Source organism: Triturus cristatus, chromosome 4_1 (genome assembly GCF_964204655.1).
Source record: "Triturus cristatus chromosome 4_1, aTriCri1.1, whole genome shotgun sequence".
Classification (NCBI taxonomy): domain Eukaryota; kingdom Metazoa; phylum Chordata; class Amphibia; order Caudata; family Salamandridae; genus Triturus; species Triturus cristatus.
In genome coordinates this window covers 23,982,460-24,009,182 of record NC_140585.1, presented here as the reverse complement: position 1 = coordinate 24,009,182, position 26,723 = coordinate 23,982,460, and the positions used below count along the sequence as shown (strand labels likewise).

General features: G+C 49.0%; 1 protein-coding gene and 1 long non-coding RNA gene across 2 annotated transcripts in view; one reads left to right on the top strand and one right to left on the bottom strand.

Annotated features, from left to right (window-relative positions):
* The window catches only part of LOC146839350 (lectin-like), a 276,100-nt gene that overhangs the window by 109,948 nt on the left and 139,429 nt on the right, over positions 1–26,723 (top strand). The window lies entirely within an intron of this gene.
* LOC146839351 (uncharacterized) overlaps positions 24,666–26,723 on the bottom strand; it is a 34,072-nt gene continuing 32,014 nt past the window's right edge. The window contains exon 2 of the long non-coding RNA XR_014981063.1: positions 24,666–25,287. This is a non-coding gene — a long non-coding RNA (uncharacterized LOC146839351). The remainder of the gene's footprint in view (positions 25,288–26,723) is intronic.

The window sequence follows — 26,723 nt, the reverse complement described above, 5'->3', positions numbered from 1 at the left end:
TGAGGAGGAAAGGTGATTCGATCGTTACTGGTCCCACAGTAAGGGAAAGTGGCTTCGAAATGGGGCTTACCACCGGAGTTCCAGAGAACCCCACGGACACATTAGTCTGGCCCGACAGAGCGGCCCCCGGGACCAAGGCACGTGAAACAGAACTGTTCATAGCCCCTGTGTCAACCAAAAACTTACCTGATGCCTCCAGCAATTGTGCATGGACATAAGGTCCAGTTTGATCTATCGGGATTGACACATGCCCCTTACTCTGCCCTTGGCTATCCTATGCTTGAGTGTACCCGGTGTCTCCATCCGTCACATGTCCGTCATGGTAGTATTGTTTACCCTGACTTTGATCGAAATAATTCTGACTGTTCTCACCTCGTACCGCCTGTTCTTGTCTCGTGTATCCGCCTCGATGCCCACTTACTCTTCCCCTTCCACGACCCCTAGAAGCAGTGTTCTGCTCATACAATAACGGGCATTGAGCTCTCCAATGCCCCTCCTCCTTGCAGAAAGCACATTGATTTATGCCTAGATCCGTTCGCCCAGTCGTGTGCGTGGGCCCCGCCCCTCTTGGAACGAAATTCTGCAACCCTCTTCCTCTTCCTCTACCCCTCTCCACTTGCTGTAGCAACACTCGTGTCTTCAAATCTTTCGACTTTCTTTCTGTCTTATCCTTGCTCTCGTTTTCCCGATGCTCATAATACTGAGCCATGCTTAGTATCGTGGAAGGCGTGGTGGTCGTCCAGGTACTCTCAGCTGCCTGTAGCCGGGCCGATACCTCGGGTAGCAAATTGGTTACAAATCTATTAACAAATAAACGCACACCCCCCTCCGTAGCCAAGTCCTGTCCGCTGAAATCAATGAATACTCCCTCAAACCTTGTGAAAAAAATACGCTCTCATCCTTCTTTTCCTTACAGGCCGTCAGCTTATCCCAATCTACTTTTCTAGGTGGGATCAATGAATGCATATAGGTTATTATTCTCTCAGGTAAAACCAGTATCTCAGGTCGGGGCTTGTTCCCCCGGTTTGCGATCTCTATCCCAATTTCTCAGTTGGTCCCATGTTCCACCAAATTCCGTAACATGGTCCTGGTCGTGTACCTGGCGCCAAATGTCCACCGGTACCAATAGGGCAAAGAATAATTCAATATCTGCCAACGTCATTACTGCTGACGAGGCGGCTTCGGTCAGTTCTTTGTAATATGCAGTGGGGTTTTTTCTAGGATCTGGCAACTGGCTTTTTAAGGATAATACCTCACTCCGCTTCCAGGGGGTATAGACCCATTGTTCCTGGAACCGGGCGTCTATTCCCGGGCGGGTAACAACACCGTTGTCATCCACCACCGCGGCAACTTCCGGATGGAAGATAGGGTGTACTTCCCGCATAGGGAGTTGGGAGGATCCGGCGGGAAGGGCGGACTGCAAACGAGTTCTATAAGAAACCAAAGTCTGCACCTTCCCATACACGTCTTCAGGCGTCAATTGGGATTTGTGAATCTGATCAAGGATATCATACAATATGGCCGGAGCTCTCCCTCCCTGGTGTACCTGTTCCCATACAGAGATGAGACGGTTGGCCATATGTTCCAGGGCATGCTGTTGCATTACCGGTTCGTAGTCCCTCATGGTACTCCAGATATCAGCAAGAGTATAAATAGGATGTCGCATCCACTGGGACGCTTGTGTGGCAATAGCTGCCCTTTCTTCCGTTCCCAAGGCAGAACGAGTGAACAACCTCCTACCCTCCGTTAGACTGGTCGGATGTATTGGAGTAGTCACAGCTGCTACCGGCGTTGTACTAGCGGAGGAGGAGGGCAGAACAGAAGGGGAAGACATTGACCCCGGCAACAGCTGAGGGGTCCCGGCTGCAGCTGCCGTCAATAAATTAGGCATCATGGCTATAACGTCAGACACATATGTCGACATCCGGGAGAGGTTTGGCAGGGAGGGAGGGGTAGTAGTGGCCGGGGGAGCCGAAGCCGAGGCCCCCAGGGACATGTCCGGGGCCGGGGCCGAGGCCCTTGACACCTCTGGATATAGTCTCTGGGGCACATAAGGGGGCGGTGGCCTGGTGTCCAACAAATCCTCTATTTCATCTTCCGCATTCGGGCGGGTCACATAGCTTTTATCAACCTTTAGTCTAAATTCGCGATTCATGCAATCCAATCCTTTCTCTACTCTTTCTCGGTCATAGGCCATAGCTTTCTGAGTAACGTTCTGTCCTGCCTTAGCTCTAGCTACTTTCTCTTCCCTTATTCGCCGTTGTTTGGCCTCCTTCTGCCATGCAATTAGAGCATCGAACATGGCCTGCCTACTTCGCCTAGAAAACAATTGTTCCTGTAGGAACGCAATTTTCTTTTCATCAAACGAGCCAGTCTTGGGCCATCGTAACTCTTCATTACCCTTGGTATACTTATGCCACAGAGTGCAGAACAATAGCGGAGAGATCCCATGTTTTACATACATAAAATGGCTTGGACTGCCCTCCGGCGGGGCGGGTTGGCTCTCAGCTAATCTGGAGTCACTTGTGCGGCAGCAGCAGCCAAAACAATTCAGTTTACTAAAACAGGACATTTTGGTTAGTTTTCAGACATGTACACATAAGACAACAATCAGCACAACTCATACGAAACATACAATCAGTATCAGAGAACCAAGCCCGTCGACTCTGGTTCACAGTCCAGACATAAAACTGCACGCGAGATTCCGGCCACCCTCCTGGCTCACCACTAAGAGCAGCCCCCCCCCAATGGGGACTTGCCCCATCGGGAGTACGCCCTGTGGCTACCCAGTCTTAGGTCACCGGCCCCTCCACGTGCAATCCGTCAATATTCCTTCGGCGCGCTATTTCTAATCAGATCAATACAATCTGTACGTACTTTGAGTCAAACCACTGTAATGCGAAACCGATCAAGCAAGATACCACCTTCCGGTGCGTGCCTTCAAATCAATGCACCGCTATCCAGCGCGAGCTTCAAACAAATGCAGTCAGTGTTCTAACCAAAAAGGCATTGTTCTCAACGAATGCTCTTAAATCAATCAACTAGCACACCGTCCTCGACGCGTGCTCCAACAAAACCAATTGCACCGTTTACAACGCGTGCGTCAAATCAACTTCAACAAAAATAATGCACCGTTTACAACGCGTGCGTCAAATCAAATCAATCTATACTCACCGGGTGCACCCAGATACGAATGTTCATTCTCCGCTGCCAACTCCTCCTGATCAAATCCGCCCCATGTTCCGGGTTAAGCCCGTAGGACCCCGGTGAAGGGTGACTAGCAGCAGGGGACGTACCGAAAAGTCGCGCAGGGTGGGAGAAATCCTCGACTCCTCTCCCGTCAACCGGTCAGGACGCCCCCAATCCCGCCACCCGAATACGGGGGGGGGGGGGAGACCCTTTCACGGGGTCCCTTCGTGGTCGCCAACTGTTGTGTCCAAATAATTATTCCAAGGGCCACACTTACCATTGGCCCGCAATATCAAGTAAAATAAGGAGCAGTTGGCAACGTGGAAGGTTCAAACGTTTATTAGTCACCATAGATCTCTATATAGAGGAGCCTCGTCGATCCTCACCCATCAGGTGCGCCGAGGAAGACTGCTGGCTCCTTGACAGTAACACACTTTTATACATTATCGGTACAGCATACAAAACCTTATATGTGGAAAAGTACCAGTTAGTCCTGGCGCCCCTAATGAGCTCATGCCTATTTCTAGTTTCGGTAACACATACAAAGGGTTACTATCTTTACAGAGAAGGTTGGAAGGGTGACTCCCTTCTCGTCCCAGGTCTAGAGGAATTCGCTTGATACTCCCTTTTAGCAGATGTGACCTTGCTTCTCAGCAACTCTGTCTGTCTCCTAATAATTACCGAAGAATGGGAAAGGCAGATGGTGTGCAAAAGGCCACGTGACTCCCAAGCGAAAGAGCCGCAATCCAAGATGGAGGCGGTTTGGTTCTCGGCCCTTTTGTCATGCTAAACGTAACGGGGATTTCGATCCTTTGAATGCACCATGGCTAAGCATACCATCATTAGATATACTGCGCTAATCATACCATAATGACTTGAATACCTCAACAAGCACAGAAGAAGATTTTATGCACATATAAGGTCATATAGAAATGCACAGTCGACAAGAAGGAGGAGTTAACAGTTTGCCAATGCTAGTAAACACATCCTGACAGTTACATACTACTAACAGCTGCAAGGACAGCTGAAAACTAAACTGGGCATATGCGAAGGTGGAAGATGCTAAATATAGTTCGTTTCTAGGCAGATTACAAGAGCAGTCAACACTGAGGGAGGACAGAGCACATGGTGAGCACGTGGCAGCACATGGCAAACAAAATGGCTGCCAGAAATACAAAATGGATTTCAGCTCATGCTAAGAGATGAATGCAATCTTTAACAGTGGGAGGATGTAAGCAGTTAGTGTCATCTGTTTTTTTTGTATTCGGGCAGTGGGAGTATGTTGGCAGTTAGTGTAGTCTTGAGGTTTGTGTATTTGGGCAGTGGGAGGAAGTAGGCAGTTACTCTGCATCAAGGGGACATTCTATGTGTGGGACATGGGTGTTCCCATGCAACCAATCATGGTTTTTGGTAGAAAACCTTACTGCTAGCAAAAGTACACAGGGTTTTGCTCTAGAAATAAAACTTCTTTGAAGCAGGCATTGAGGAGAAATATTTTAATTTCTCTTAACGTTTCCCACTTTACATGTTTGTTGCACTGCACAGCACACATTTGAAGTTGGGAAAAGTTTTAAAGTTTATCTAGGTGTAGCATTTTGTACTGGGGGAACACTTAAAACCTATACTAGACTCATGCACACACCCTTGCACTATAGCAACTTTGGGTGCTGTGCTGCGTGAAGCTTTTGTTAATCTGTGCCATAGAATCATAAAAATAAGGTGAACACATTTAGAATTATGAAGCAACACAAACATTCTCATAAACTGAATTGGTTGCAATTTTAAAACCTAATACAAAAAGAGGAAAGATTAAAACGGGTGTGCCTGCCCTCGCTGAAGAACTTTACACCGAGGCCTCAGTGATCTTCCTGCGAAGCTTCCCCAGTCCTCCTTTCTTGTTGTTTAATGTGGAGAGAAGGAACCTTTAACCTTTACGGAAGTCCATGAACTTTACAAAGACTGTGAATTTGGTGGCTTTGTCACTTTAGTTTGAAAATCAGGACTCCTGCGTAGTGGATAAATCACAGCAGGACGTGGACGTGCAGCTACTGCGCGGCAAGGGTTCTGCATTCTTTATATTAGAAGCACTCCTTTGTAATTTCTAATCTGTGCCGCATTTTAATCAAGGGAGGACCTGTTTCTTATTGTTGACGGCTCTATGGCTCTCCGGTCCGTCATGGTACTCGGCTGATTGTGTTGAGAGAGCCAGAGAAGTAATTTCCTGGTTTGCCGCTGCTCTGCTGCTGTTTCAGGCAGGCTGGCGATCCAGGCGTATCTCCTCTGGAGACGAATATAACAAGCATTTGCAATGCAATAGGTCTCGCATTTACGCGAGTTTGAGCTACTCACATTGCACATAACAATGCCTTTTATTTTTGTTTTCATTTTTAAAACTTTAAATAAAAGGCGACAGACGTGCCAAATTTAAATCCCTTAGTAAACACTGAGTCTACTGGGCCAGCAGATGACAAGAGAAAAGATTAACTGCTCCTGCAGGTACGCGTTTAAACTTCCACGCGCTCTTGCTATTTGAAACCGTCCTTTACAAACCATTGTTAGTGTACAGCTGGGTGGAAAGCACTGCTATTGCCCCACTGAAAGTGCTGCATTACTGCCGGGTGGAAAGTACTGATATTGACCCTGAAAGTGCTGCATTACTGTTGGGTGGAAAGCACTGCTATTGCCCCACTGAAAGTGCTGCACTACTGCTGGGTGGAAAGCACTACTAATGACCCCTGAAAGTGCTGCATTACTGTTGGGTGGAAAGCACTGCTATTGACCCCTGAAAGTGCTGCATTACTGCTGGGTGGAAAGCACTGCTATTGGCCCACTGATAGTGTACCGCTGGGTGGAAAGCACTGCTATTGGCCCACTGATAGTGTACCGCTGGGTGGAAAGCACTGCTATTGCCCCATTGAAAGTGCTGCATTACTGCTGGGTGGAAAGCACTGCTATTGACCCCTGAAAGTGCTGCATTACTGCTGGGTGGAAAGCACTGCTATTGGCCCACTGATAGTGTACCGCTGGGTGGAAAGCACTGCTATTGCCCCATTGAAAGTGCTGCATTACTGCTGGGTGGAAAGCACTGCTATTGACCCCTGAAAGTGCTGCATTACTGCTGGGTGGAAAGCACTGCTATTGGCCCACTGATAGTGTACCGCTGGGTGGAAAGCACTGCTATTGCCCCATTGAAAGTGCTGCACTACTGCTGGGTGGAAAGCACTGCTATTGACCCCTGAAAGAGCTGCATTACTGCTGGGTGGAAAGCACTGTTATTGGCCCACTGATAGTGTAGCACTGGGTGGAAAGCACTGCTATTTCCCCATTGAAAGTGCTGCATTACTGCTGGGTGGAAGGCACTGCTATTGACCCCTGAAAGAGCTGCATTACTGCTGGGTGGAAAGCACTGTTATTGGCCCACTGATAGTGTAGCACTGGGTGGAAAGCACTGCTATTGCCCCATTGAAAGTGCTGCATTACTGCTGGGTGGAAAGTACTGCTATTGGTCAATTGAAAGTGCTGCATTACTGCTGGGTGGAAAGTACTGCTATTGCCCCATTGAAAGTGCTGCATTACAGCTGGGTGGAAAGTACTGCTATTGCCCAATTTAAAGTGCTGCATTACTGCCGGGTGGAAAGTACTGCTATTGACCCTGAAAGTGCTGCATTACTGCTGGGTGGAAAGCACTGCTATTGGCCCACTGGTAGTGTACTGCTGGGTGGAAAGCACTGCTATTGCCCAATTGAAAGTGCTGCATTACTGCAGGGTGGAAAGCACTGCTATTGGCCTACTGATAGTGTAGCGCTGGGTGGAAAGCACTGCTATTGCCCCCTTGAAAGTGCTGCATTACCGCTGGGTCGAAAGCACTGCTATTGCCCCATTGAAAGTGCTGCACTACTGCTGGGTGGAAAGCACTGCTATTGCCCCATTGAAAGTGCTGCATTACTGCTGGGTGGAAAGCACTGCTATTGGCCCACTGATAGTGTAGCACTGGGTGGAAAGCACTGCTATTTCCCCATTGAAAGTGCTGCATTACTGCTGGGTGGAAAGCACTGCTATTGGCCCACTGATAGTGTAGCACTGGGTGGAAAGCACTGGTATTTCCCCATTGAAAGTGCTGCATTACTGGTGGGTGGAAAGCACTGCTATTGGCCCACTGATAGTGTAGCACTGGGTGGAAAGCACTGCTATTGCCCCATTGAAAGTGCTGCATTACTGCTGGGTGGAAAGTACTGCTATTGACCCTGAAAGTGCTGCATTACCGCTGGGTGGAAAGCACTGCTATTGCCCCATTGAAAGTGCTGCATTACTGCTGGGTGGAAAGTACTGCTATTGACCCTGAAAGTGCTGCATTACCGCTGGGTGGAAAGCACTGCTATTGCCCCATTGAAAGTGCTGCACTACTGCTGGGTGGAAAGCACTGCTATTGCCCCATTGAAAGTGCTGCATTACTGCTGGGTGGAAAGCACTGCTATTGCCCCATTGAAAGTGCTGCATTACTGCTGGGTGGAAAGCACTGCTATTGCCCCATTGAAAGTGCTGCATTACTGCCGGGTGGAAAGTACTTATATTGCCCAATTGAAAGTGCTGCATTACTGCTGGGTGGAAAGCACTGCTATTGCCCAACTGAAAATGCTTATAAGACCCCAAAGGCGAGAGCGATTGCATTGTAAATGCTTGTTCTTTATCTGAACTCTATTTTTCAAGAGTGATTTTAAATCCCAAGGAATTTTATCTCCTGAATATGATCTGTGCTCCTAAAATAGTTTCCACGCTCTTGCTGATTTTGCAAATAAATATGATTCCTTCTTCTAAAGGATTTCCCCGCTATTGATGATGTTGCAACAAGGATAATTTTGGACCTAAATTTTCTGTCAACCAAATGAGGTCATTGCACACAATTTACACCAAACATGGCATTTTGCTATGCTTTTTTCTCTCTCTAGTAATTTTGCATCTGCATGTGGTGCCATACTCCAGCTGGCTTTGCATAAAGGTTATTTTTGTACCTAAATGTGATTTATTTAAAAGTGAGGCCGTTCCCACATTTGATACCACAACATTGCTTACTTTCGATAAATGTATGTTTGCATGTATACATGATTTGGGCTCTTAACATTTTTCAACAATCATTTTGTGTATGATATCATTTTGGACAACAGGTTTTAAAACAAAAAGAGCCTCAGAACAGACTCTGACTCCGGTGCGCATGTTCAAACACAGAGCCCTGCTGGGAACCTAGAAATCTCGGCATCGGCATGAATCGGAGGCGGGAGACTAGCCTTCAAATCGGTAGTCTCGCGCCTGATTCGAGAGGGTTGGCATGTCTGATTGAAGGTATGCGCCCGATAAAGTATGCGCGCGCTGTAGTCTTCACTCGCGCTAGCCTTTATATTTTACAAATCACATATTATTAAATGGTGTATGCGCTCATTGCCTTTTAGAGACATGATTAGCAGCAACCTTCGGTGCTATCCTAAAGCTAAACACTGAAAATAAAGACGAAATAACGAGAAGCTGAACATTGGACAGGCCAGCATTTTCTGAAGGTATGCCCTCAGTAAATCACTCAGTTTTTTTAATATTGGTGACCGCTAGTATACATGGTATTATGAGTGCGTCTCCTTTAATTTTCAGATGTGATTAATTCCCTGAGCAAAATATCGTTTCATGGATAAACAAGCAATGGACGCGCGGCTGTGAAAATGACACGGCCGTGCGGCCTGCGAAAGTGAAAGTGATCGCGGTCGCGATCAAGCACGGCGGAGGTACACATGGTGGCTGTGCGCGTGCACGCTCACATGCACGCAGGCTTTAGGCCACAGGCAGCACTTGGAAAACCCGCATACAAAATGTCTCGCCAGACTAGCGCATGCGCTGGGTCAGGCAAGACCTAAAAATCACAGCAGATGCGTGCCGTAGGGGCACCAAAGGCAAGCCCCTCTGCGCCCATCCGCACCTGGATGAAGCCAGAACCGCAGCCTCTCTGAGCAGCTATTCGTCAGGTCTAGCAACATATCCCGCAAAAACTGGCGACATGTAAAGGCAAGGAAACTGGGAACCTTCGCAAAGCCTAAAAATGAGTAACTTCGCAAAGGTTCATGGGTATAGAAGACTGTAATGCCTCAGACATATTCATATTGACCTGCTTAATAGGGATTTTGCTCACAAGAAAAGATGCCAAATATTTATCAAATGTGAAACAAATATTCAGAAAAACATGCAGGTAGTGGAACTGACATCACGCACCCTCTAAAAGCTGACATTATTTCTAGGGAAGTGACATCATGTAAAAGTTAACATCACTGGGATCACAGGAAATAGTATTCCATGATGTATTACCCCTCTTGACATCACAGGAGGTCTCACACTGTAAGTGTAGAAATAAGGACATCATATTATAATCTCGATGAGGCGGCTACAGGGTGGCTAAGACCCGTTGGCACTGCAGGGTAGCGAGGAACCTTCAGTGCAGGATAAACAAGAGCCCTCAGCACTCTCAGGTAGATTAGAGCCCTCAGCACTGCAGGACAGGGAAGAGCCCTCAACATTCTAGAAGAGATAAGAACCCAAAGCACTGCAGGGTAGACCAGAGCCCTCAGTGCTGCAGGACAGGGAAGAGCCCTCAACATTCTAGGAGAGATAAGAACCCAAAGCACTGCAGGGTAGACCAGAGCCCTCAGCGCTGCAGGACAGGGAAGAGCCCTCAACATTCTAGGAGAGATAAGAACCCAAAGCACTGCAGGGTAGACCAGAGCCCTCAGCGCTGCAGGACAGGGAAGAGCCCTCAACATTCTAGGAGAGATAAGAACCCAAAGCACTGCAGGGTAGACCAGAGCCCTCAGCACTGCAGGACAGGGAAGAGCCCTCAACATTCTAGGAGAGATAAGAACCCAAAGCACTGCAGGGTAGACCAGAGCCCTCAGCACTCTCAGGTAGATTAGAGCCCTCAGCACTGCAGGACAGGGAAGAGCCCTCAACATGCTCTGAGAGATAAGAACCCAAAGCACTGCAGGGTAGACCAGAGCCCTCAGCACTCTCAGGTAGATTAGAGCCCTCAGCACTGCAGGACAGGGAAGAGCCCTCAACATCCTCGGAGAGATAAGAACCCAAAGCACTGCAGGGTAGACCAGAGCCCTCAGCACTGCAGGACAGGGAAGAGCCCTCAACATCCTCGGAGAGATAAGAACCCAAAGCACTGCAGGGTAGACCAGAGCCCTCAGCACTGCAGGACAGGGAAGAGCCCTCAACATCCTCGGAGAGATAAGAACCCAAAGCACTGCAGGGTAGACCAGAGCCCTCAGCACTGCAGGACAGGGAAGAGCCCTCAACATCCTCGGAGAGATAAGAACCCAAAGCACTGCAGGGTAGACCAGAGCCCTCAGCACTGCAGGACAGGGAAGAGCCCTCAACATTCTAGGAGAGATAAGAACCCAAAGCACTGCAGGGTAGACCAGAGCCCTCAGCACTGCAGGACAGGGAAGAGCCCTCAACATTCTAGGAGAGATAAGAACCCAAAGCACTGCAGGGTAGACCAGAGCCCTCGGTGCTGCAGGGTAGAAAAGAGACATTGGCATTCTAGAGTAGGCAAGAGACATCAGCATTGCACAGTATGGACGAACCCTCAGCACTCTCAGGTAGATTAGAGCCTTCAGCAATGCAGGGTAGACAAGGGCCCTTGGTGCTTCATGGTAGACAAGAGTCATTGGCACTGCAGAGAATACCAGAGCTCAAGAGTCCTCAACACTGCAGGTTAGACAATATTTGTCAACACTGCAGGGTAGAAAAAAAGACCTCAACGCTGCCAGGTAGAAAGAGGCCATGAGGCCTCATAGTAGACAAGAGCCCTTGAGCCTTCTGACTAGACAGGAGCTCTCAGTGCTTCAGAGTAAACATGAGCACATGGCGCGCCAGGGTACACATGAGCCCACGGTGCTCTGGGGTAAACAATAGGCCTCAGTGTTACAGGGTAGACAAGAGCCCTCGTGCTTCAGGGTACCCTGGAGCCCTTGGTATTCTAGGGTAGAAAAGAACCCTCAGCATTCTACGGTAGGCAAGAGTCCTCTGCACTGCCAGATAAAAAAGAGCCCCCGGCACTGCAAAATAGACAAGAACCCTCTGCACTGCAGCATAGACAAGAGTCCGCTGTACTACAGAATAGACAAGAGCCCTTGGCACTGCAGGGTAGAAAGGAGTCCTTGCAACTGCATGATAGAAAGGATTCTTGGCACTACAGAGTAGATAAGAATTCTTTGCCCCTAAGGAAGGACAAGAGCCCTTAGCACCGTAGGGTAGGCAAGGGCCCTCGGCATTGGATGGTAAACAAGAGCCTTTGGCATTGCAGGGTAAACAAGAACCCTCGGTACTGCAAGGCAGGCAAGTGTCCACTGTGCTGCAGGGCAGGCAAGAGCCTTTGGCACTGCAGGGTAGGCAAGATCCTACAGAACTGCAGGGTAGACATGAGCCATCGGCACTTCAGGGTAGACAAGAGGCCACAGCACTGCAGAGTGTAAAAGAACCCTGCGCACTGCAGGGTAGACAAGAGTCCTCAGCGCTGCAAGCGAGACAAGAGCCCACAGCAATGCAGGTAGAAAAGAGCCCTCAGCAATAATGCAGGGTAGACAAGATCCCACTGCACTGCAGGATAGTCAAGAGCCCATGGCACTGCAGGGTAGAAAAGAACCCTCGGCACTGCAGGGGAAGCAAGAGCCCTCAGTGCTGCAAATTAGGCAAGAGCCCCCAGTATTATAGATAGGCCTGGGTGGAGTTTACCGAGTTCTGCTCTGCGGAACTCCGCAAAGTCCCCCAAAAACACCCGTGCTCCACGGAGTACCACGAGCGATGGAGTGTGGTAAGTTGCTGTGAGAAGTTGGCCTGATATATGCTGTCCACTAGCTCTAGTGGGCACCTTGTATCAGTCCAAACAACCCCTTATGGTAGATAGGTTAAAGACAACCTTTATTGAAAGCTATCCTAGTGGTAGCTGTGGAGAGCAGCCTTCAGGCTAAGTCTTGAAGGAATGTAAAGCAGCTTGTTTTACCAGTCTATAATCTCTTGAATGACCAAATGAAAAGACAACCACACCAGGTATATATTTAAAATATATGTATTTAAGATAAAACACACCCCTCTAGTCTCTTTATGAGACTGGAGTTCGAAGTACTTAATTTACTAGTTAGCAATCAACAGTAATAGCACAAATATACGTTTGGGACCTAGGGGCGTACCAAACCATATAACAATAAAGTGGTATCAGAACCACGACTGAACTAGACACAAGACCTAGAGCCTGTAGAATCGCTGGGACCCCAAAGAACCACCCAAGGTAGTGACACAGGGGACCCATGGGGACTGTGTGCAGTGTGTAAACACAGCCACGGGTTCCCGTTACCTTCTATGGGCAATCCCGCGGTTGGAAATTTAAAGATTAGGGACACTTAGACTCGAGTCAGGGTCAAACCCTTTTGGACTTAGGAAGTTCTAGGGCTAGCGCCCACGGGAGCACCGGAGTACTCGTGTTACCTCACCCAGGGAAGCCGGGTGCATAGGTGTCATTTGGTGTCGGGTCGCGTCGTCGATTTCAATGGCAGCTTGCGAAGAAGTGCTGCTGCCGTGAAGAGGAGAAGTGTCCGAAGCGATCCATGCCTGGACCTAGGATGGAAGGAACCTGAAAGCAGAGGGGACATAGTCTGGGTCACTTGCAAGTACCAGGGGCACGATGGACCAATGCCCACAGATGTTGGGTGCTTCAGGTGAGTTGACAGGTGTCTTGACTCTTCAGCCACGAGGTTCAAGGGGCGCCAATGATGACCAGGAGCTGGATTCAAGATGTCCCACAAAGTCTATCGAGTGCTGTGGTGTCGACGACCTGATTGGACCCAACAAGCCTTGGCAACGGCAAGTCACTTGGAATCAGAGAAAGGACGTCGGTTCAGACCAGCAAGGTCTGGGGGACTCACACAGCAAGGGTAAGTCGGGGCACATCTAGAGCAACCAGGAAAGCCCAATCAGAAGAGGAGTTGCCTTCGTGGGGACCTACTAGCCAACGGGCTAGCGATCGCGAAGGAGCATCAAGCGGTCGCACTGGAAACTGGTCCACGGGTCACTCGTAGAGTGGAGGCCAGAAATCTTCGGTGCAGGAGATGCTCAAGGCTGGGGCTACTGGGAACCCAAAGCACAACTTCGAGGAAGACCAGGAAGATGTGGAGCTTCAAAAGTTCACGGTGTCCAGGGGTCACGGTTCCACGTCACCCACGACAGCCACGGGCCTCAGCTTTGCTGTGGACTCAGGGTAGCCTCAGTGAAGTCTGGAAATCCACCTCTGGTGATGCAAAGACTTCGGCGTATGGCGGGAGCTTCAGCGATGCAGACCAGTCAGTTGCTTCTTTGGTGCCTGCCAAGCAGGGGAGTCACTCCTTGACCCCAAGGGAGATTTCTTCAGTCCTCTAAGCAAAGTAGAACTTCGAAGGTCCAGGATATATATTGCAGAGTTTCGTCCAGGGTAATCTAAAGTCACAAGGACTGGGTTCCCATACTTATACTAAGTTTAAGGGTTGGACATACTCTAGGGACCCACCTATGGGAGGGTTTGGAAAGAGAGGTGGTTACACCCATTTCCTTTGTCCAGTTTCATGCCAGAGCAGGGGCAGGTAGCCCCTGCAACCGGTTTGAACTGGGCTATGCACAGGGACACCAAGTGTGCCCCCAGTGCAGGACTTCAAAGCACCAGAGAGTGCTCCCGCCCAGCCCCAATACACATCTGCCTGTCTGGGGAGGTGGTTACATCTCCCTGGGACAGGAAACCTATTGTACAGGCCTCCCCTGCTGGAGTTTCGGTCAGCAGAAGGGGGCCAGACCCGTGTCTGTGGCAGAGGCATCCATTTTGTGATGCCAGGGCTCAGGAAAGTCCTACCGGGTTTAGCCCAGTGTGAACATGTCTCTCCCTCTGGAAGGGTGGAATGCTACCCCCACCACCAGAACTGGCAGGGAGTAGTATTCCAAAGCGTTTGACACCAAACACAACATGTTGCCGTGCAGCCATCCCAAAGTTAGCATTTACCGCGAGGTTATAATGCACTTAAGAGTATATGGTCAGGCTACACCACAAACAGCATCATAGGCGGCACTCCGAATGCTGCACAGGCGCTCTGCTCATGCAGGGGCACCCTCTCACATAAAAACCAAGAATTCTGCCTTCAGGACTGTTAAGGCCTGCCATAGGAGTGGCTTATAGGTTTTATATGTGTGTGCAATGGTAGTGATATAGGTAGCCTATACCACTGTAAGGGGTCCAAGCACACCCTTACCCAGGCTGCAGTAGCAGACCTCTGGCGCCATTTTGGAGTGCTTCCCAGGGGTGGCATAATACATGCTTCAGCCCCTGGTAGGCCTCTGAGATACCTATGCCCTAGGTACATAGTATACCATATACTAGGGGCTTATAAGGCACTCCAGAATCCAATTAGAAATTTACCTAATGTACATGGAAACCATTTTAGAGAGGAAGCAGCTAGGCTGGGGTCCTGATTAGCAGGACCACAGCCAGACTAAGGTCGAAAAACAGTGAAAAAACAGCAAAAAGTGGGGGTACCCATGTGAAGCAGGTCCTGCTCTACTAAACACCCCCCCCCCCCACAAACGCAGGGACATTAAACTAACCTTGACCAGTTGAGTCTTCATGTTCTAAGTGGAAATACCTAGAGAGTCCATCTGCATTGGCATGGTTACTCCCAGGTCCATGTTCCACTGTAAAGTCCATCCCCTGGAGGGAAATGGACCACCTAAGCAGTTTGGGGTTTTCACCCTTCATTTGTTTTAGGCATAAGAGGAGCTTATGGTCCGTCTGAACAAGGAAGTGAGTACCAAGCAAGTATGGCCTCAACTTCTTCAGAGCCCAAACCACAGCAAAGGCCTCCCTCTCAATGGCTGACCAACGTTTCTCTCTAGGGGTCAGCCTTCTGCTTATGAAAGATACTGGTTGATCCTGACCTTCATCATTCAATTGGGACACTACAGCCCCTACCCCCAATTCACATGCATATGTTTGGACAATGAAACTCTTGGAGTAGTCAGGACTCTGCAGAATGGGAGCAGTGCACATGGCCTGCTTCAGGTCATCAAATGCCTTTTGAGAGCGAGCTGTCCACTGAACATTTTTGGGCATCTTTTTAGAAGTTAAGTCATTCAGGGGTGTCACTATTGATCCATACCCCTTGACAAATCTCCTATAGTACCCAGTCAGGCCTAAGAAGGCTCTCACCTGAGTCTGGGTAGTTGGAGCAATCCATTCCATGATGGTCTGGATTTTGCTCTGTCGTGGTTGAACTTGGCCTCCACCTACAAGGTGGCCCAGGTACACAACCTGACTCTGCCCTATCTGGCACTCAGTAGCCTTGATAGTTAGGCCTGCTTTTTGCAGGGCCTCCAAAACATTTCTCAGGTGGACCAGGTGTCCCCCCCAGGTGGAGATAAAGACAGCAATATCATCTAGATATGTTGCACTAAAGTCTTCCAGGCCTGTAAGGCCTTGATTCACCAACCTTTGGAAAGTGGCAGGTGCATTCTTCAAACCAAAGGGCATTACCACATTGTGATAATGCCCACTAGGGGTAGAAAATGCTGTCTTTGGCTTTGCATCATCAGCTAGCCTGATCTGCCAGTAGCCAGCTGTCAGGTGAAATGTGCTTAGAAACTTGTCTGAGGCCAAATTATCTATTAGCTCATCTGCCCTGGGAATGGGATGGGCATCAGTCCAAGTGACTGCATTGAGACCCCTGTAGTCTACACAAAACCTAATTTCTCTCTTGCCATCTGTGGTGTGAAGTTTAGGTATCAGGACTACTGGACTAGCCCAAGGGCCAACATATTTTGGACTTCTTTCCTTATACAGTCCCTGACATGGTCAGGTTGCCTGTAGATCTTATTCTTCACAGGTAGACTGTCCCCAGTGTCCACTTCATGAGTGCACCAGGCGGTCTGACTTGGAGTCAGAGAAAACATATGTCTGAACTGGCTGAGAAGGTTTCTGTAGTCAGTTTGCTGCTGGGCAGTGAGGCTGCCTGCCAAGGCTACACCATCAACTGACACATCATTAGGGTTCTGAGAAAGCAGGTCAGGGAGTGGGTCACTCTCTTCCTCCTGTCCTTCATCAGTAGCCATGAGCAAGCCCATATCTGCCCTGTCAACATATGGTTTAAGTCTGTTGACATGAAGTACCCTGTGGGGACTCCTAGGGGTTCCAAGGTCTACCAAGTAGGTAACCTCACCTTTCTGTTCAACAATTGTATGGGGGCCACTTTATTTGTCCTGGAGGGTTGCTGGGGCCACAGGCTCCAACACCGACACTTTCTGTCCTGGCTGGTAAACAGTCAATACAGCCTTTTGGTCATGCCAGGCTTTTTGCAGTTCCTGGCTAGCTTCAAGGTTTTTGTTTGCCTTTTTCATGCACTCAGCCATCCTGGAGCGGAGACCAAGTACATAGTCCACTATGTCTTGCTTTGGGGGCTTGAGAGGTAACTCCCATCCTTCCTTCACCAAACACAATGGACCCCTGACAGGGTGACCAAACAAAAGTTCAAAAGGGCTGTAGCCAACCCCCTTTTGAGGCACCTCCCTGTATGCAAATAAAACGCAGGGCAAGAGTAGGTCCCATTTTCGCCTAAGCTTCTCTGGGAGTCCTTTAATCATGCTTTTTAAGGTTTTGTTGAACCTTTCAACTAAACCATTGCATTGTGGGTGATAGGGTGTGGTGAACTTGAAGTTCACTCCACACTCCTTCCACATAGCAGTCAAGTAACTAGACATGAAGTTTGCGTCCCTGTCAGATACTACCTCCTTTGGAAAGCCTACTCTTGAGAATATACTCAAGAGAGCTTTTGCCACCACAGGTGCTGTAGTGGTCCTTAGGGGAATTGCTTCTGGGTACCTGGTGGCATGATCCACCACCACCGGTATAAATCTGTGCCCAGATGCTGTTTGTGGATCCATGGGACCAACAATGTCAATCCCTACCCTTTCAAAGGGCACCCCCACCACAGCTAGTGGTATCAGGGGGGCCTTTGTAGTGCCACCTGCTTTGCCACTGGCTTAGCAGGTCACACAGGAGCGACAAAACTCCTTGGTGTCTTCAGACACGTGGGGCCAGTGAAACTGAGGAACAATTCTGTCCCAAGTCTTGTTCTGGCCCAGGTGTCCTGCCAGGGGAATATCATGGGCTAGTGTCAATAGGAAGCCCCTAAACATCAGAGGTATAACTAACCTCCTAGATGCACCAGGCTTGGGGTCTCTATTCTCTGAGTGAAGGAGTCCATCATCCCAATAAACGTTATGGTTGCCACTAGCATTTCCAGCAGCCTCATCAGCAGCTTGCTTTCTGAGGGGTTCAAGAGAGTGGCAGGATTTCTCCTGCTGGCTCAGATCAGACCTGGAAGGGCCCCCTGTCCCCAATAACTCAATCTGGTCAGGTTCAAGCTCCTCTGGGACAGTTCCTTCTTCAGGCTCAAGATCATCTCCCTGCGGAGACTGATCAGCATTCTGAGTAAGGTGGGAAGGCTCTGCCTTAACCCTACTGCTCCTCCTCTTGTGAGGCACCTGGTCCATTATTCCAGAATCCAGGGCCTGTCCAGCTTTAGACATTTTGGCCTGTGACCTAATCACAGCAAAGACATGAGCATGGATCCCTACCATTTCTGCATGTGTTCCGAGCTCCACTTCAGCCCAAGCTGATGTCTCTAGATCATTGCCAAGCAAGCACTGTAATGGTAGGTCTGCACTTACCACAACCTTCTTAAGGCCAGTTACCCCTCCCCAGGAGAAGTTAACAACTGCCAGAGAATGGTCTGTTCTGCCATTGCTAGCATTGGTCACTTGGTACATTTCACCAAGTATAATCTGCCCAGGACCCACAAGATCTTTTGTCACCATTGTGACACTAGCTCCTCTGTCCCTGAATGCCCAAGCTTCTACTCTATTTATTAAAGGCTGTTGTCTGTATTTGCCCAGATTACTGGGACTCACAAAGGGGGACATATCCATGCCCCCATCACAGACAAGCACAGCCTGAGTTGGAACTCTGACGAAGCCAGAGTCCATCTCAGAACCCAGGGTCAACCCTACTACACCCTTATTCTGGACATTGCCACCACCTATTGTAGCTGTACTAGGGGGAACAGTTGCCTTCGGGGCAATGGTGGCTGGAGTAGATTCTTTGGACTTGGTGCAGTCACTGGTCCAGTGAGTTTTCTGTTTACAGATTTTGCACCAAGGTTTCTTTTGGCCTTTTCCCTTGTTAGACTGTGACTCCCCATTAGAAGAAGATTTTGGGGCCCTTGAGAAGACTTCTGGTCTTTACCCTTGTCCCCACCCTTGTCAGAGTTCTTAGAATCCTGCTTCTTTGGGTTACAACCTGGTTCTGTACCTCCTGCCTCACCCTGGTTCTGACCCATTTGTCTGCCTTCTTTCCCAATTCTTGGGGAGAGGTCAGATCCGAATCTACCAAGCACTGGTGCAACAGCTGATTTTGACAGTTATTAAGACTCTGCTCCCTCATTATCAGATTGTACAATCCTATGAAGTCACACACTTTACTGCCCAATAACCAATCTTCCAGAGCCTTAGCACCACAGTCAACAAAGTCAACCCAGTCTTGATTTTGTGCTTTTTGGGTAACTCTGAACTTTAACCTTTATTGTTCAGTGGTTAGGCCAAACCCATCTATCAGTGCACTTTTCAAGACCTGGTAATCATCAGCATCCTCTTCTCTTACAGTGAGGAGCTTATCTCTACCTTTGTCTGCAAAGGAGAGCCATAAGATTGCTGCCCACTGACCTTGAGGAACCTTCTGTACTTTACAGGCCCTCTCCAAGGCAGTTATCCATTTGTGGGTGTCATCTCCACTCTGGTAGGGAGGGACAATCTTACTTAGGTTTCTATGGTCATAAGACCTCTCCCTATCTCTAGGGAAATTGCTGCCACCAAGGGACTCTAGTCCCTCCTTTTTACTCGCTCTGTAGAGCGCTAGGGATTCCCTATCTAGGGTCATCTGCTGTTTTCTGAGGTTGAACTTATCTTGCTCATACTTCAGCAGTCTCTCTCTCTTCTCCTGGGAGGTTTCCCTCCCTCTATGAGAAGAAACAGAGGTCCGTACAGATGAGTTAGACTGGACAGATCCCCTTGAGAGAGATCTATCCCTTCTAGCCCTACTTTCAACTCTTCCTGGAGGAACAAAGAGGGGAGTATTGTTGTCATCCTCCTCATCCTCATCCAGGGGAGCTGGGTTCACCAGATCCTGATCATTGTCATCAGTCTGGTCAGCATTAGAGGTAGGGTCAGGGGAGTTTCCACCCCTAGGCTCACCCTTAGCTGCTGCCCAACCCACTCTGCCTACCCCATCAGGCCCACTAGGCCCTGAGATATCATCCAGCTTAAGTATCTTTATGAGATGCTGGGTGGTTGGGCTTTTGCCTGTCTTCAGCTTCCTAATGGAACATAAGGCACTAAGCTGAGCAAAGGAGAGATCCTCATATTTATAGGGAAGGAGTTCACTGGTCCCTGGTAGGGACCCACTGGTTCCTGGCTAGTTAGACATTACTAATGTGGTGTGGTGTATTGCACTACCTACACTAGTGTGGCCTACTAAACTCTCTTGAGTTGTAGAAAGGGTGTGCTATCCCTTAACACACAACTCTAAGTTCAGTAGAACTTACTGTAGCTAAACTTGATATTATATGTACCTCAGTTACCTTAAGTGGTTTTCAGTTGATCAATTCAATTGAGATTATCTGGTAAAATAATAGCAAGCTGGAATCCCACACGCTGCACACCAATGTGAGAAGGTGGCCTGATATATGCTGTCCACTAGCTCTAGTGGGCATCTTGTATCAGTCCAAACAACCCCTTATGGTGATAGGTTAAAGACAACCTTTATTGAAAGCTATCCTAGTGGTAGCTATGGAGAGCAGCCTTCAGGCTAAGTCTTGAAGGAATGTAAAGCAGCTTGTTTTACCAGTCTATAATCTCTTGAATGATGAAATGAAAGGACAACCACACCAGGTTTATATTTAAAATATATGTATTTAAGATAAAACACACCCCTCTAGTCTCTTTATGAGACTGGAGTTCGAAGTACTTAATTTACAAGTTAGTAATCAACAGTAATAGCACAAATACACGTTTGGGCCCTAGGGGCGTACCAAACGATATACCAATAAAGTGGTATAAGAACCACAACAGAACTAGACACAAGGCCTGGAGCCTGTAGAATCGCTGGGACCCCAAGGAACCACCCAAGGTAGTGACACGGGGGACCCACGGAGACCGTGTGCAGTGTGTAAACACAGCGCGGGTTCCCGTTAGCGTCTATGGGCAATGTTGCGGTTGGAAATTTAAAGATTAGGGACACTGAGAATCAAGTCAGGACCAAACCCTTTTGGACTTAGGAAGTTTTAGGGCTAGCACCCACGGGAGCACCGGAGTACTCCTGTTACCTCACCCAGGGAAGCCGGGTGCTTAGGTGTCTTTTGGTGTCAGGTCGCGTCGTCGATTTCAATGGGATCTGACGAAGAAGTGCTGCTGCCGTGAAGAGGAGAAGTGTCCGAAGCGATCCAAGCCTGGATCTAGGATGGAAGGAACTGAAAGCAGAGAAGACAGAGTCTGGGTCACTTGCCAGTGACCAGGGGCACGATGGACCAATGCCCACAGATGTCAGGTGCTTCAGGTAAGTTGACAGGTGTCTTGACTCGTCAGCCACGAGGTCCAGGAGGCGCTGATGACAACCAGGAGCTGGATTCGAGCTGCCCACGAAGTCTGTCGAGTGCTGCGGTGTCGGCGACCAGATTGGACCCAACAAGCCTTGGCAACGGCAAGTCTGAGAAAGGACGTCGGTTCAGACCAGCAAGGTCTGGGGGACTCACCCAGCAAGGTTAAGTCGGGGCACATCTGGAGCAACCAGGAAAGCCCAATCAGAAGAGGAGTTGCCTTCGTGGGGACCTACTAGCCAATGGGCTAGCGATCTCAAAGGAGCCTCAATCGATCGCACTGGGAAACTGGCCCATGGTTCACTCGTGGAGGGCAGAAATCTTCGGTGCAGGAGATGCCCAAGGCTGGGGCTACTCGGAGCCCAAAGCACAACTTCGAGGAGGACCAGGAAGATGATGGAGCTGCAAAAGTTCACGGTGTCCAGGGGTCACGGTTCCACGTCACCCACGATAGCCACAGGCATCAGCTTTGCTGTGGACTCAGGGTAGCCTCTGGTGATGCAAAGACTTCGCGTCCGGCTGGAGCTTCAGCGATGAAGACCGGTCAGTTGCTTCTTTGGTGCCTGCCAAGCAGGGGAGTCACTCCTTGACCCCGAGGGAGATTTCTTCAGTGTTCTCTGCAAAGTAGAACTTTGAAGGTCCAGGATATATATTGCAGAGGTTCGTCCAGGGTAATCTAAAGTCGCAGGGACTGGGTTCCCATACTAATACTAAGTTTGGGGGTTGGACATACTTTAGGGACCCACCTATGGGAGGGTTTGGAAAGAGGGGTGGTTATACCCATTTCCTTAGTCCAGTTTTGTGCCAGAGCAGGGGCAGGTAGCCCCTGCAACCGGTTTGAACTGGACTATGCACAGGGACACCAAGTGTGCCCCCAGTGCCGGAATTCAAAGCACCAAAGAGTGCTCCCACCCAGCCCCAATACACATCTGCCTGTCTGGGACAGGAAACCTATTGTCCAGGCCTTCCCTGTTGGAGTTTCGGTCAGCAGCAGGAGGCCAGACCCGTGTCTGAGACAGAGGCATCCATTTTGTGAAGCCAGGGCTGTAGAAAGTCTTTACCGGGTTCGACCAGTGTGAACATGTCTCTCCCTCTAAAAGGGTGGAATGCTACCCCCGCCGCCAGAACCTGCAGGGGGGTAGTATTCCAAAGCGTTTGACACGAAACACAACATGTTTCCGTGCAGCCATTCCAAAGTTGGCATTTACCGCAAGGTTATAATGCACTTAAGAGTATATGGTCAGGCTGCACCACAAACAGCATCAGAGGAGGTTCTCTGAACACTGCAGAGGGGCTCTGCTCATGCAGGGGCACCCTCTCACATAAAAACCAAGCACTCTGCCTTCAGGATTGTTAAGGCCTGCCATAGGAGTGACTTATAGGTTTTATATGTGTGTGCAATGGTAGTGATATAGGTAGCCTATACTACTGTAAGGGGTGCAAGCACACCCTTACCCAGGCTGCAGTAGCAGACCTGTGGTGCCATTTTGAAGTGCTTCCCAGGGGTGCCATAATAAATGCGTCAGCCCCTGGTAGGCCTCTGAGGTACCTATGCCCTAGGTACATAGTATACCATATACTAGGGGCTTATTAGGCACTCCAGAATCCAATTAGATATGTACCTAATGTACATGGAAACCATTTTAGAGAGGAAGCAGCTAGGCTGGGGTCCTGATTAGCAGGGCCACAGCCAGACTAAGGTCGAAAAACAGTGAAACACCAGCAAAAAGTGGGGGTACTGCTGCAGCGTGGAAAACGTCTAATCCTCCCTTTGTTCGCAGACCAAACATCACACTAGCACATTTACTCAATACATTCACTGGTGGGGCCCATAACACCAACAACACACAGACTAACTTGATCTGCTCTTACGGGAGAGATAAGCTTTCCAAACGCTGACATGAAAGGAATACCTTTTCACCAAAAGGACTTAGGTGCCGATTCCGATCCTGGAAAAACCATGTACGAATCGTCGGACGGATCGTCCGACTCGTACCCGGGAAAAAGTCCGTACAAACATGCAAGTACGATTCGTACGGAAACACCTTTTCCGTACGAACTTTATATTCAGGCTCCCTTGAGCCGGTAGAGTCGACGGACTCATGGTTACGCACCTGTGCGCTACGAGAGGTACTAGACCTGATAACGATTTTAGCAGCTTACACAGCAACCCCACACATTTTCCTACTCCCTGCTGACGAGAGGCAACTACCTCGAAACACGTGTCCAGGGATGGCACACGCCACGCATACTTGCATTCACACTCGAGCATAGGTGTATCCGCCGACGCTGACCTTCAGGGACCATTTTCATTGGGGGAACACGCCTGGTAGGTGTAGCAGTGTGCGACCAATCTGGTTTAACTTTATATTCAGGCTCCCTTGAGCCGGTGGAGTCGACGGACTCATGGTTACGCACCTGCGCGCTACGAGAGGTACTAGACCTGATAACGATTTTAGCAGCTTACACAGCAACCCCACACATTTTCCTACTCCCTGCTGACGAGAGGCAACTACCTCGAAACACGTGTCCAGGGATGGCACACGCCACGCATACTTGCATTCACACTCGAGCATAGGTGTATCCGCCGACGCTGACCTTCAGGGACCATTTTCATTGGGGGAACACGCCTGGTAGGTGTAGCAGTGTGCGACCAATCTGGTTTAACCTTTTCCGTACGAATCGGAAAAAACACGGACCAACTAATAAATACATACGAATGTGACCCGGGACAGCGCATACGCGACATTCGCACGGAGTTAGGCAGCTATTTACGTACGCGCTGGGGGTCCGCACCGTACATACGGGGTGGGGGTATGCTCCATACATACACGGGTGGGGTGGGGGTACGCTCCGTACATACGGGGGTGGGGGTACGCTCCGTACATACACGGGTGGGGTGGGGGTACGCTCCGTACATACAGGGGTGGGGGTACGCTCCGTACATACGGGGGTGGGGGTACGCTCTGTACATTCATGGGTGGGGGTACGCTCCATACATTCACGGGTGGGGTGGGTGTACGCTCCGTACATACGGGGGTGGGGGTATGCTCCGTACATACAGGGTGGGGGTACGCTCCATACATACACGGGTACGCTCCGTACATACGGGGGTGGGGGTACGCTCCGTACATACATGGGTGGGGGTACGCTCTGTACATCTGCGGGGGGTGGGAGTATGGCGCGTACATACGGGGGGCTGAGGGGGTGTTTGGTGCGTATGCAGGCACATGTTTGGACGTCTCCATGGTTGCTATTGGTGTTCGCTCCGTACGGTGTTTTTTCCATACGGATGTACATTCGGACGGACGGGACGGATCGTACTTGCGCGCTCGGACTTCAGTTTTCCGATTCGTACGTAAAACTGTCCGGGGACGTGTCGGACACTTTTCCCGACCCGAGGACGTGTCGGGGAATTTTCCCAATGCGATTCGTACGTACTTTTCACATATGAATCGTACTTGCCAGTTTGTACGGGACTTGTACGATTCGTACGTAAAAAAATCCGGATACGATTCGTACGGGGAATATTTTTAACGGATCGGAATCGGCACCTTAGTCTCACATGAAAGACCTTTATCAAAACTCTGATCCTTGAGATATTCCCCTCATTTTTAATGTCGACAGATCAGTTAGTTGTACACGGGTAAGTGGTAATTAAATCCTTTAATCTAATTCTAATCTTAACCAGAAATTCTTCAAATAAATCACCCAACACATTGGTATGTTACAATAATAATTTTCGTTTATCTAATTAATTTGCAAATTTAATAATCATGAACCAAATCCCGGAACATCATATTTACCTAATCTAGCTAATAGTCGTCCTCTAAGTCAATCAGGTCTTGAAAGATCTTTAATTCATCAAAGTTAGGCAGCAATTCAGTATGTCAAAGGTTCAGGAAACAGCTGTCCAGCAGTGTCACGGTCCTCTCCGTCAGCATAGCGTCAGGAATCAGGAAAAAGCTTTGTCTCAGCAAGGCAAGCCCATCCTCTCACAAGCTAACTATTCTATCATCTTTTATAATAAAATCAATGTCAAGATGTAACAAATTTCAGTTTTAGACAGTTCTGATTGGTGGGGTTGAGGTTGTACGATGAAGTTCTCACAAAGTCTATTTGATTAGGTCATCAAACTTGCTGGTTCTGGTTTAAAGACAGTCCTTTGTTTAAAGGTCTGGCAATTCTCCCATTGTGACCTTGATGGGTACATCTTGCACGGGGTCAGGACGAGGCCACTGTTGCTCTCTGTGGCGCAGGCGCACTTCACCCGAAACCTCGTGGAATGGCGACTAGTCTCATGCGGTCCGAAGTCAGCCATCTTTGCGTAGGCCCAAATGGTCAACTTAAGCAAAACAAACACAAATCGTAATTAAAACATGGAAATGACTAATAAATTGTTAAACTCTCACTAATTCCCGTATGTGTATGCAATTATCTAGCATGATAGCAACATTCAAAGTGTTTATATTCACCCAGTGATGTCATCTGGTGCAACTTACAAAGCAACATATAGCATGCGATATTCTAATTTTCTAGCATCAGTATGCATACGTATATTAGTTTACAAGTTATTTTAGCCATGCAAATGCAATGCCCACGTGTATTTCTTTATTAATAATATTGATTAGATACCACTTCAAACAAATTCATTTTATTACAATTAATAGTTTATTCAGATTAATAGATGTAATGCAGAAATTAGGGGGTATACAAAATTTTGTGCTACCCGCTCCATCAGTACCCATGTGAAGCAGATCCTACTCTCCTACAGTTGCACTGCTCACAATCATTTTTAGCACGTGGAGTTTGTGCCAGAGGGCGCTCTTTTCTTTCTGCGGCATGAGTAGATATTCTACTCGAGCGGCAGCTTCTTCAATGTGAGCAGCAGTTTTCTCAACGCAAGTGGTCGAGACCTTCTGTGACCATCCGTGTTGAGAAATCTTGCCGGGACGAGGTATGGCATGCAATTTTTCTCACTCACGCTTTCTAACTTAACATTGGCGAGCCACGGAGAGAAAACACTCTGCTCCAAATCACTTTTCAGAGTTTTGCCGAACCCCAAGCTCTGCGTAGAGTGAGTAAAACTCAGCGAACTCCACCGGTGGAGCAAAATTCTTTGCTCCACCTAATTGTAGGGTAGACAAGCACCTATGGTGCTGCAGGATGACAAGATCCCTAAGCGTTGCAGGGTAGTCAATAGCCCTCTGTGCTGCCGGGATTACAGGAGCCCTTGGCGCTGCAGGGTAGACAAGAGACCTTGCTATTCTAGGGTAGGCAAGAGCCTTCAGTGCTGCAGAATAGATGAGACCTTCGGTGCCGCAGGGTAGAGAAGAGCCCTATGCACTGCTGTGTGGATAATAGCACTCGGCACTGCCTGGTAGGTAAGAGCCCTTGGTGCTGCAGAGTAGACAGGAGCCCTCGGAAGCGCAGAGTATACAATAACCCTGAGCCTTCTAGAATAGACAAGAGCTCTCGCTGCTGCAGGGTTGACCAGAGCCCTCAAAGATGCAGGTTAGACAAGAGCCTAGAGCATTTTTGAGTAGACAAGAACCATCGGTGCTGCAAGGTAGAAATGAGCCCTAGGTGCTGCAGGGTAGACAAGAGCACTCAGTGCTGCAGAGTTGGCAAGAGCTCACTGCTGCAGGGTAGAATAGATCCCTCGGTGCTTCAGCATAGACAAGAGCCCACAACATTGGAAGGGTAGACAAGTGTCCTCAGCACTTCAGGGTAGGCAAGAGCCCTGAACATTCTAGAGTTGACAAGAGCCCTCGGTGCTGC